Raw genomic sequence first — 12,908 nt, 5'->3', positions numbered from 1 at the left:
TGCTCAGGTTGTGATCTCAGAGCTGTGAGATCTAGCCTCACTTCAGGCTCTGCACTGGATGTGAGGCCTGCTTGCGATTCTCTCTTTACCTCTCCCTCTGCCCCTGCCCTCACTTGCACTGTCCCCCCTCTCTCTTTCTCAAATAAGTTTTTTTTAAAAAAGACATGTAATTATGTGAATTCTGTTGCATATTGAGATAAAAATTATTGTGGATTTTCTAACGATTTTGGTTTTTTATCCATTGATATTATAAATATTATAAAGTCAGTAACTTTTCATCTACAGTAGTGTGCATGCAATTGAGATTACAGAATTGGTGTAACAGGGCGCCTGGGTGGCTCAGCGGTTTAAAGCCTCTGCCTTCGGCTCGGGACATGATCCCAGGACCCTGGGCTGGAGCCTCACATCAGGCTCTCTGCTCGGCAGGGAGCCTGCCTCCTCCTCTGTCTCTCTCTCTGCCTGCCTCTCTGCCTACTTGTGATCTGTCAAATAAATAAAATTCTTTAAAAAAAAAAAAATTGGTGTAACAATTTAATAACCTGAATTGTGAAGTCAGGTTTGAATTTTACTGTGCTATTTACTATGTAACCTCAGACAAATTAACTGTTCTAAGTTCTACTTTTCCTCTTCTATACCATAAAGATTATAATATTATCTCTCTTTTAGAATTGTTCTGAGAATTAAATAATATAATACATGCAAGTGTTTAGCACAGTGTCTAGTCTAGAAATAGCACTCTATTAAATATTTTTTTAATTTTTTTTAAAGATTTTATTTATTTATTTGACAGACAGAGATCACCGGTAGGCAGAGAGGCAAGCAGAGAGAGAGGAGGAAGCAGGCTCCCCGCCAAGCAGAGAGCCTGATGCAGGGCTCGATCCCAGGACCCTGCGATCATGACCCGAGCCGAAGGCAGAGGCTTTAATCCACTGAGCCACCCAGGTAGCACTCTATTAAATATTAACAATTATTATTCTAGCACTAGAAGAGATCTTAGCAAAAACAGTCTTGTGTCCTGAGTTTCTTTAGGCAGACATGAACAAAACAAAATTGTGAACAATTATTGAGTCTTATTAAACTGCTATTTAGTTAGAAGATGAAAGTTCTGATTGTACACACTGGCTGAAAAATTTTAACCTAGTATGAAGGGAAAATTTGATGAGGAAGGAAAGTATGAATATCTTCAGAAGCAATATTCTTAAGTATATGAAAACATGAGTTGCAGTACACAGTAAAGGGCTTAGCCTTCAGCAAGAGCATGGACAGATTCCATACTTCCCATACTGTCAGAAAAAAGGCAGATTGTTTAAGTTCAAAATAGATTGGCTGATTGGATGTTGATGGCTTACAGAAATTCTCTTCTAATTGCTTTTAGTTTCTTAGGAACTAAGAAAGTCAGCTGCTAAGAGTAAAGCAGGATGGGGAGGATGATATGCAGGTTATACCAAATCAAATGATACCTGGTTGTTTTACAAACTGTATGTAGTTCTTGCTGCCAACCATCCCCGATTGTTTCTGCTAATGGTTGTGTTTTAATGATCCGCTCTCCCCACATATTGTCCAGGACAGTTACATAACATTTAGAGGTGGAGAGTATGTGACATTTTCTACTGACTACATTCTGTCCTTGGGAAACTTAAACTCTTTAGTTTCTTCATCTATAAAATTTGAATAATAACGGGCACCTAACCAAGTTGTTTTGAAAATCAAAAGAGCCAACATATTTAAATCTTGAACTGAGCCACGCCCATGTTCAACTTCCCAGTCCCTTCCTCTTTCCTTATATTGAGCTTCACAAGATCTCTGCTAATTAAAACTTCTTTCCTACCAAATCTCTGCCTTCGCATTTCACAGTATGTTTCTACTCTATCAGTGGTAGTCATTTTGACCTCATATTTAGTGGAATTAAAAATAGCTTGGAATTTTATATCCTAACAATCTGTGTACCTCTCCAATAGATGTACCACCCTTTGATTCTAAAGATAGAGTGAGAGAGTATGTGTGTGTGTGTATGGCATTGAAGTCTTTTAAGGGCAGAAAATTAAGGATTGCTAGTTTTAATATTAAATTCTAAATAAAAAGAAATAAAGTCAATTTCACTAGAATAAACAGTTCTGAATACAATCAAGTAGAGCAATTAAGAATCTTTTATTACTCAAAATTAGCTTCTTTGTTAACTGAGAGTCTTATTTTCTAAGAACTAGGAGAGGAAAGGTACAGATTACCTGTTATCTCCTGAAAATTTAAGAATGTGCACTGAGGAAATGCAGAATTTATAAGACAAGTGAAAGCAGTGATTTTTTTTTTCATTATAAAAACAATTTTTTTAAAAAAATAGAAATTTCTGTATCAAAGTGTAGATTCACATGTATTAGTTGATCTTTGAATTGTCCTTCCTTCTGTAAGCAGCTAAAAAATCAAAGTATATGAAAGAGCTGTTTTAGACATTGGACATTAAGTAATATGGGACTATGATGATTGAACATGGTGAGCCTTATGATTGCCCCTAGATTACCACCTGGAGGCAGTTGCCAAGGTGCAGTGAAGGAATGGAGAACCAAATGAAGCCCAGCATCTCACTACATTTAATAACTAGAGGAGAGTTCAGGATGACTGAGGAAGCTGCAAAACAACAAAAAGCTCAAGAGATCTGCAGAGTAATCTAAAGAATTTGTTGTGTAATAATTGGCATGGTCAAAGGTGAAGGAAGTCAGTTGAGTACTATTCAAAAAGGCCAACAAAAGAATAACTGGAGGGGCAACTGGGTAGTGTGGTCAGTTAAGCTTCTTACTCCTGTTTTCATCTCGGTTCTTGATCTCTGTCTTGAGATTGAGCACTGGGTCAGACTCCGCAAGGAGTCTGCTTGATACTAAGCAAGGACTCTGTTTGATATTTTATGCTCTTTCTCTCTCACAAATAAATAAGTAAATAAATCTTTAAAAAAATAAAAAGAATAACTGGAAAGTAGTAAAACAATCCCTGGACCTCATTGAGCTGGGAATAGTTTATGTTACCATCAGGAAGAATAGAGCGTCTAATACATGGGGCATTGGGTAGCATCTTCAAAACAGTTGTGCTTGGGGCGCCTGGGTGGCTCAGTGGGGTAAGCCACTGCCTTTGGCTTGGGTCATGATCCCAGGGTCCTGGGATTGAGCCCCGCATCAGGCTCTCTGCTCAGCGGGGAGCCTGCTTCCTTCTCTCTCTCTCTCTCTGCCTGCCTCTCTGCCTGCTTGTGATCTCTCTCTGTCAAATAAATAAATAAAATCTTTTTAAAAAAAAGAACAGTTGTGCTTTACTAAAGTAGGGCCAAATTAGCCATAAATTAAAACTGCTATGGATTCACCTTAATGAATCTTAAAAATACCTCAAAATGTTCAAATTGATCAAGTAACTTCCTGCATGCCAGAACAAAGTTCCATACCTTTTTTCTCATATCCTTTAAAAATATTTTTATTAGTTTCAAAGGTAGAATTTAGTGATCCATCAATTGCACATAATACCCAGTAGTCATTCCATCAAGTGTCCTCCATAATGCCCATCACCCACCCACCACCCCTCCAGCAATCCTCAGTTTGTTTTCTAGAGTTCAGTCTCTCTTATGGTTGGCCTCCTTCTTAATTTTCATCTTATTTTTAGTTCCCTTTCCCTATGTTCATCTGTTTTGTTTCCTAAATTACACATATGAATGAAATCATGGTATTTGTCTTTCTCTAGCTGACTTATTTTGCTTAGCGTAATACTCTCTAGTTCTATCCACATCACTGCAAATAGCAAGATTTCATTCTTTTTGATAGCTGAGTAGTATTCCAATGTACTACATCTTCTTTATCTATTCATCTGTTGATGGACATCTGGGCTCCTTCCATAATTTGGCTATTACAGACATTGTTGCTTTAAACATTGGGGTGCAGGACCTCTGGGTGGCTCAGTTGGTTAAACATCTGCCTTTGGCTCAGGTCATGGTCCCAGGGTCCTGGAATCAAGTCCCACATCAGGCTCCTTGCTCAGTGGGGAGCCTGCTTCTCCTACTGCCTGCTGCTTCTCCTGCTTGTGTTTTCTCATTCCCTCCCTCTCTCTGACAAATAAATAATAAACACAAAGGTGCATGTGCATGTGCCCCTTTGAATCACTATGTTCATATCCTTAAATACCTACGGGTACAATTGCTGGGTCATACTGTAGTTCTATTTTTAACTTTTTGAGGAACCTCCATACTGTTTTCTTCAGTGGCTGCACCAGGTTGCATTCCCACCAACAATGTAAGATTGTCCCCAAATCTTCTCCAACATCTGCTGTTTCCAGAATTTTTCATTTCAGCCATTCTGACTGGTGTGAGGTGGTCTCTCATTGTGGTTTTGATTTGTATTTCCCTGATCCCGAGTGATGTTCAGCATTTTTTTCATGTGTCTATTAGCCATTTGGATGTCTTTGGAGAATATCTGTTCATGCCTAGTCCCCATTTCTTGATTAGATTATTTTTTCTTTGGGTGTTGAGTTTGATAAGTTCTTTGTAGATTTTTTATACTAGCCCTTTATCAGTTAAGTCATTTGCAAATATTTTCTCCCATTCCATAGATTGCCTTTTAGTTTTGTTGACTGTTTCCTTTGCTGTCCAAAAGCTTTTCATTTTGAGGTCCTGATAGTTCATTTTTGCTTTTGTTTCTCTTGCTTTTGGAGATATGTCTAGTATGAAGTTTCTGTGCTGAGGTCCAAGAGGTTCCTGGCTGTGTTCTCCTCTAGGATTTTGATGGATTCCTGTCTCACATTTAGGTCTTTCATCCATTTGGAGTTGATTTTTGTGTATGGTGTAAGAAAATGGTCCAGTTTCATTCTTCTCCCTGTGGCTGTCCAATTTTCCTAAGACCATTTGTTGAAGAGACTGTCTTTTATCCATTGGATAGTCTTTCCTGCTTTGTCAAAGATCAGTTGACCATAGGATTGAGGGTCCATTTCTGGGTTCTCTATTCTGATCCATTGATCTGTGTCTGTTTTTGTGCCAATACCTACTGTCTTGATTACAGCTTTGTAATATAGCTTGAAGTCCAGAATTGTGATGCCTCCAGCTTTGGTTTTCTATTTCAATATTCCTCTAGCTATTTGGGGTCTCTTCTAGTTCCATACAAATTTTAGGACTGTTTGTTCTAGTTCTGTGAAAAATGCTGATGGTACTTTGATAGGGATTGCACTGAATGTGTAGATTGCTTTGGGTAGCATAAAATTTTAACAATATTTGTTCTTCTAATACATGGACACAGAATGTTTTTCCATTTCTTTGTGTCTTCCTCAATTTCTTTCATAAGTGTTCTTAGTTTTCTGAGTATAGCTCCTTTCCCTCTTTGCTTCGGTTTATTCCTAGGTAACTTGTGGGTTTTGGTGCAATTGTAAATGGGATAGATTTCCTTGAATTTTCTTTCCTCTGCCTCATTGTTAGTGTATAGAAATGCAACTGTTTTCTGTGCATTAATTTTATACTCTGCCACTTTGCTGAATTCCTGTAACAATTCTAGCAATTTTTTGGTGTGGAGTCTTTTGGGTTTTCTACAGAGTATTATGTCATATGTGAAGAGTGAGAATTGGACTTCTTTGCCAATTTGGATGCCTTTTATTACTTCTAGTTATCTAATTGCTGAGGCTAGGACTTCCAGTACTATGTTGAACAACATTGGTGAAAGTTGTACATCACTGTCGTTTTCCTGATCTAAGGGGAAGACTCCGTTTTTCCCGATTGAGGATGATATTTGCTGTGGGTCTTTTGTATATAAATTTTATGATATTGAGGTATGCTCCATTTATCCCTGCACAGCACAGAGTTTTTATCAAGAAAGGATGCTGTGTTTTGTCAAATGCTTTTTTTGCATCACCTGAGAGAATAATATGGTTCTTGTCCTTTCTTTTATTAATGTAGTGCATTACATTGATTGATTTGCAGATGTTGAACCACCGTTGCTGCCCATGAATAAATCCCACTTGGTGGGGATGAATAATCATTTACTATACTGTGGATCCTATTAGCTAGGATCTTGGTGAGAATATTTACAACCATATTTCTCAGTAATATTGGTCTGTAATTCCGTGGCTGGCCTCATAGAATAACTTTGGAAGTTTTCCTTCCATTTCTTTTTTTTTTTTAACAATTTCAGAAGAGATATTAATTTTTCTTTAAATGTTTGGTAGGATTCCTCTGGGAAGCCATCAGGTCCTGGATACTTGTTGGGAGATTTTTTATTACTGCTTCAATTTCTTTGCTGATTATGGGTCTGCTCGGGTTTTCTATTTCTTCCTTTTTCAGTTTTGGTAGTTTATATGTTTGTAGGAATGCATCCATTTCTTCCCGATTGCCTAATTTGTTGGCATATAATTGCTCATAATATTCTCTTATAATTGTATTTCCTCAGTGTTTGTGATCTCACCTCTTTACTTCACGATTTTATTTATTCGTGTCCTTTCTCTGCTTCTGGATAGTCTGGCCACGGGTCTATCAATCTTATTAATTTTTTCAAAGAACCAACTCCTAGTTTCATTGATCTGTTCTCCTGGGGGGTGGGGGTTATTATTATTTCTCTTCTACTGCTGGATTTAGGGTTTATTTGCTTTCTTTTTCCAGCTCCTTTTGGTATAAGATAGTTTGTATATTTGAGACTCTCCTTGTTTCTTGAGGAAGGCTTGTACTGGTATATAATTCCCTCTTAGGGCCGCCTTTGCTGCATCCCAAAGTTTCTGAACTGCTGTGTTTTCATTTTCATTTGATTCCATTTATTTTTTTAAGTTCTTTAATTTCACAGTTGATCTCTTCATTCTTTTGCAGGATGCTCTTTAACCTCCATTTGTGGTCCTTCCGAATTTGTTCTTGTGGTTGAGTTCAAATTTTAGAACATTGTGGTCTGAAAATATGCATGGTATAATCTCAGTCTTTTTGTACCAGTTGAGACTCGATTTGCAACCCAGTATATGATCTATTCTGGAGAATGTTAAATGTGCATTCAAGAAGAATGTATATTTTGCTGCTTTATGATGAAATGCTATGAATATATCTGTGATGTCCATCTGGTCCACTGTCATTCAGAGCTGTTGTTTCCTTGCTGATCTTCTGCTTATATGATCTGTCCATTGCTGTGAGTGGGATGTTAAAGTCCCTTACTGTTATTGTAATATTATCAATTGGTTTCTTTAATTTTCTTATTAATTGCTTTATATATTTGGCTGCTCCCAAGTTAGGGGCATAAATATTTATAACTGTTAAATCTTCTTGTTGGATAGATCCTTTTATTCTGATAAAGTGTCCTTCTTCATCTCTTATTAGTGTTTGGTTTAAAATCTAGTTTGTCTGATAAAAGGATAGCTATCCCAGCTTTCTTCTGATAGTCCATTACCAGGATAAACAGTTCTCCATCCCTTCACTTTCAATCTGGAGGTGTGTTTCAGTCTGAAATGAGTCTCTTATGGACAGCATATCAGTGGGTCTTATTTTTTATCCAATATGATGCTGTGTCTTTTGATTATAGCACTTAGCCCATTAACATTCAGAGTAATTATTGAAAGATATGAATTTAGTGTCATTGTATTACCTGTGAAGTCACTGCTCCTGTAGATTGTCTCTATTCCTTTCTGGTCTTTGTTACTTTTGGGTTCAGTCTCTATTCAAAGGATCCCCTGTAATATTTCTTGCAGGGCTGGTTTAGTGACCACAAAGTCCTTTAGTTTTTGTTTGTCCTAGAAACTCTTTATCTCTCCTATTCTGAATGACAGCCTTGCTGATAATGTATTCTTGGCTGCATATGTTTCCCATTTTGCATGCCGAATATATCATGCCAGTCATTTCAGGCCTGCCAAGTCTCTGGACACGTCTGCTACCAGTCTTATGTGTCTATCCTTATATGTTAAGGACCTCTTGTCCCAAGCTGCTTTCAGGATTTTCTGTGTATCTCTGAAATTTATGAGCTTCACTATTATATGTCAAGGTGTTGACCTATTTTTATTGATTTTGAGGGGGATTCTCTGTGCCTCCTGGACTTGAATGCCTGTTTCCTTCCCCAGATTAAGGAAGTTCTCAGCCATAAATTGTTCAAATAAATCTTCTGCCCCCCCCCCACCTCTTCATTTTCTGGGACCCATAGTATCCCAATACTGTATCACTTTATGGAATCACTGAGTTCTCAAAGTCACCCTTTGTGATCTACTAGTTGTCTTTCTCTCTTCTTCTCAGCTTCCTTATTTCCCATCATTTTGTCTTCTATATCATTGACTCTCTCCTCTGCCTCATTTATCTTAGCTGTTAGAGCCTCCATTTGTGACAGTATCTTAGTAATACCATTCATGAAGGATAGTTAGAAGAAAAGCAGAGAGGGACAATGAGGTTCCACCCTAAAGGCAAACCACCCTAGAAGGAGCTCTCCACCCTTTCCCATGTGATAGATAGATGACAAAACCTGATTGGATGACAGGCTCATGGAGTTTAATCAGATTAAAAGAGCCCACCAAAAAGCCCATGAATTCCCCTAGACTTAGAAACTCCAGTGGCATCCTCTTGGGTCCCCTCCCTCTTTGGGAGCTGTGTACACTATCATTCAACAAACTTTACTATCCCTCAATAAACTTTACTATCCCTCAATAAACTTTGCTTTGCTGCCCCCCACTCTGTCTGGTCTATCTCAAAGCAGGGTGACCAAGAACCATGGACACCAATGAAAAAGGAAATCCTATAACAGCATTTTTTATTTCAGCCTGATTAGATTTTATTTATTTTTTTAATTAATTTTTTATTTTTTATAAACATATATTTTTATCCCCAGGGGTACAGGTCTGTGAATCACCAGGTTTACACACTTCACAGCACTCACCAAAGCACATACTCTCCCCAATGTCCATAATCCCACCCCCTTCTCCCAAACCCCCTACCCCCAGCAACCCTCAGTTTGTTTTGTGAGATTAAGAGTCACTTCGTGCACCCGAATGTTTAAGTGGGTAGTTATTTATTTTTACAGTAAGGGATTCTCTAGTGTCTTCTATGCTTTTTTCAAGCCCAGCTGGCATCTTTATAATCATTGTTTTAAATTCTATTTCAAACATCTTATTTATATCTGTATTCATTAACTTGCTGGCAGTGAGTACTACCTCATGTTCTTTCTTTTGGGGTGAATTTCTTTGTCTCATCATTATGTCCAGAAAAGAACATATGAAAGAGAGAGGAAAGACAACAATAATAACAAAAGGAAAAAAAGCAAAGGAAACCAGAAGAAAACAAAACAAAATATGAAAAAATCAAGCAGGAAACAAAACAGAACAAAATAATAAACTAGATGCTGTGTGTATCTTGGTCTGTTTGTTAAAAAACTAAACCCCAAAACAGGAAAGAAGGAAAAACATATGTATACACAAAAAAGGAAAAAAGGAAACCAAAAGTAAATATGTGTGTATGTATAATTTATATTTATATATTATTATATATTATATATAAATATATAATATATATTTATAACTAATATATATAGTCCATATATATATGGAATAAAAAAATTGAAAAAATAAAAAACCCTGAAAGACTAAATTTAAAACAAAAACAAAACAAAACCACAAATGCTATATCCTCTTTTCCCCAAGAGCTAAAGTTTGCAGTTCTCTGTGATCAGTAAACTTGGTTCTAGCCAGCTGTTCTTGCTGGCCTTCTGGGGGAGGGCCTGTTGTACTGATTCTCAGGTACCCTTGCAGTTGTGGAAATACACCATCCTTGCCTGGGGGCCAGGCTCAGTGTAAGCAGCTCTGGATTCTACTATGTGGTGGTGTTTTGCTCCTGGAAGGCTTTCAGCACTAATGGGGAGAGGATGAAAATGACAACACCCTGCTCTCTAGCTCTGGAGCTGAAAGCTTATGCCCCCCACTCTTCATTGAGCTGTCACAGAAAAGTAATCAATCACGTTTGTCTCTCTGGTTTCCATCTGAACTCTGTGTTCACCCAACCTGTGACCAAGTGTTTTTATCTCAGGTATACGACTGAATTTCAAATCTCCAAATTTTACAGATTTCTATGGCATGGACCTGCACCGTTCACAAAGTTCCATCCTTTTAAAAATACAGCGAAACCCAGCACTCAACAATGTAAAAGCTACAATGTCCATCATCTAATCAAAAATTACTAGACATATTGTGTGATCATTTCATAATAAATACAATATTGGTCATATTGTACATCTGGTATGTACTGGTATGTCATTTGCCAATATACTTCAATAGAAAAGTAATAAGAAGAAAATAAAAATTACCAGACGTGCAAAGAAACAGAAAATACATTACCCATAATGAAAGCGGGGAAAAATCAGTCAACAGAAACATGTGGGAATGACAGAGATAATGGAATTAAACACTTTAATATAATCATTATAAGCATATTGTAGGATATGAAGGAATAGGGAATAAAGTGATAGAATGGAAATTATCAAAAAGAAATTATAAAGATTAAAAGTATAATACCTAAAATGAAAAATCTATGTAATGAAATTAAGAGCAAATTAGACATAGCAGAATGTCTGTAAACTTGAGAGAGCCATAGACACTATCCAAAATAAAGAGGAAATAAAACAAAAAATAATACAGAACCTCAGAGAGCTGTGTGAAATTATGAAATTGAGTAATGTGTACATTTGGAGGCTGGGATGCACCTGGGTGGCTCAATCGTTTAAGTGTCCAGCTCTTGGTTTTGGCTCAGGTCATGATGTCATGGGTCAGTTGAGGGATCCAGTCCCACAATGGGCTCTGCACTTAGCAGAGTATCTGCTTGAGGATTCTCTTCCTCTGCCCCTCCCTCCACCTCCATGCTCTCAATTGCACTCTCCTTCTCAAATAAATACATCTAAAAAGAAAAGAAAAGAAAAGAAACCTAGGAATGAGAGAAGAAAAAGGAAGGGCATAAAAATTACTGGCCAAAAGTAAAGGCTGCATTTTTTTCTAAAATGATAAAGACCATAAACCTATAGAAGCTCACATAATCCCCAACAAAAGAAACAAGACTATACCAAGACATATATAATCAGGTTGCTAAAAATTATTGATAGAGAAATCTTAAAGGCATCTAGAGAAAAACACATTTTACACAGAAAAATAAAAGTGACAGTACACTTCTTGTAAAAATCTGCAATCCCGGAGAAAAATTGAATGATACTGTCTTAGATTTACTAACTTGACTGGGAGTTGGTAGCAGTTCAACACCAATAAAAGTTTGGGCAATAACTTTCAGCACTTCGCTAGCCACCAATGATAATAATCCCCTCATTATGAGACAGCCACTGGAGGATCCAGCTCCAAAATTCTATTCTAGTCACCTTCCTGGACTACTCTTAGTTCTGTTTTAGGTCATGATCCCCATATTTTGAAACATATTTGAATAAGAGTTTACTGGGAAGTACACTCAGGAACCCTTGTAAGAAAGTGATGGAGTTGGGCTGGGGCAAAAGAAAAAGTTGAACTGTGGTGCAGCTGATCGCATGAGGGGTTCTGAAGGTGGGATGGCTCTTCAGAATTGTCTCAAACTGAGAGAAAGTGCTGGGAGTTTGTACCTTTAAGTAAACCAGTCACAGAATATAGGTTGTTTCTGAAGAAGAAGTGTAACCTTAGGTGAGACAACTCCCTTCTACCAAGCATACAATTCCTAAAGAGGACTAGAGCCAGTATTCCTGGCAGTTGGGAGAATTCATGACATAGCACTGAATGGAGTCTGTACAGAACACTTCATATTCACCACAGAGGATCCCTAGCATTAAAATGAACACAAAGCAGCAGCGGGTGAAGGGCAAGGGTGGGGAGGATTTGTGTTAATATGAGAGACAGAGACAAAGGAGAGGTAATAAAAATCAGTTTTCAGTTATTTTCTGCTTTAGTATTTACTAATTTTAATCTCTTATTTAAAAGTAATGTCTGTCTATTGTAGATGATTAGAAATGAAATTTTAAATCACCCATATACTTACCAACCAGAATCAACCCTGTGAAAATCTTGGCGTTCCTTCTCCAGAACTTTGTCTCTCAATGACTCAAGAGAAAGTAGCTCTTGTCTTCTAAAACTTGTATGATTGGTTAGGATTAAAAACAGAGTAATTTTTCCTAAAAATTCATGGTGAAGCTAAAAATACAATGGTAAAGACCTGGCATTCTTGTTCATTACGTACAATGTCTCAGACTTTTGCATTTGTGGTTTTTCATCAGGTTCCAGGTTACTTGGAAATTCTAAGGACTGTATCAATCTTTAGATTTTAGCACTCTCAATCTCTCTCATGATTCTTAAGTGACCTGATTTGTCAGGCAGCACCTTATGTTCAAGCAGAGTCCAAATTTCTTTCTCTTCCCAAACTTAATTGATATTCTTGTGTCGCCTCCACACAGACTTGTATTCTACCTATTGCTAGGCTAGAACATTGTTAAGCATTATACTCGTTCATTAAATTTCAGTGTCAAACCATAAATTGGGAGGAATTACACAATTTATAGATCACTCAAATGTTGGTTGAATTTAACTTTTGGATTCACTGTTGGCAATTCCTAAAACAACTGTCTTTTGTTTTGTTTATTTAAGCAATTAGGAAGTTTGATTTTGGTGACATGGGCACCAGTGCCATCTGCAGGTCTCCTCTGATGCAGCTCTTACAACTCTCGGGTTCTCAAAAGGGATTTGACTCTACTGAATATTTATGGCTTTGTAATGTCAAATACAAAGTGATATTAGGCACAAATTTAAGCAGCATAAATTTACAGGTACAGATCCCTGTTAGGGATTTTTAAGTCACTGAGCTAATATCAATTGTCATATTCATATTTATAGCCAAAATATTAAACATAACATATAGGACCTTAAATATATTTTGATGAACATAAATATTGGGATCTTAGAGGACTGGCTTCTAATTGTGGCTCCATTACTTACCA

The sequence above is a fragment of the Mustela putorius genome, unplaced genomic scaffold, assembly GCF_011764305.1.
Source record: "Mustela putorius furo isolate JIRA1106 unplaced genomic scaffold, ASM1176430v1.1 tig00003853_pilon_pilon_pilon, whole genome shotgun sequence".
NCBI lineage: Eukaryota > Metazoa > Chordata > Mammalia > Carnivora > Mustelidae > Mustela > Mustela putorius.
Note: the sequence above shows the minus strand (reverse complement) of the source record.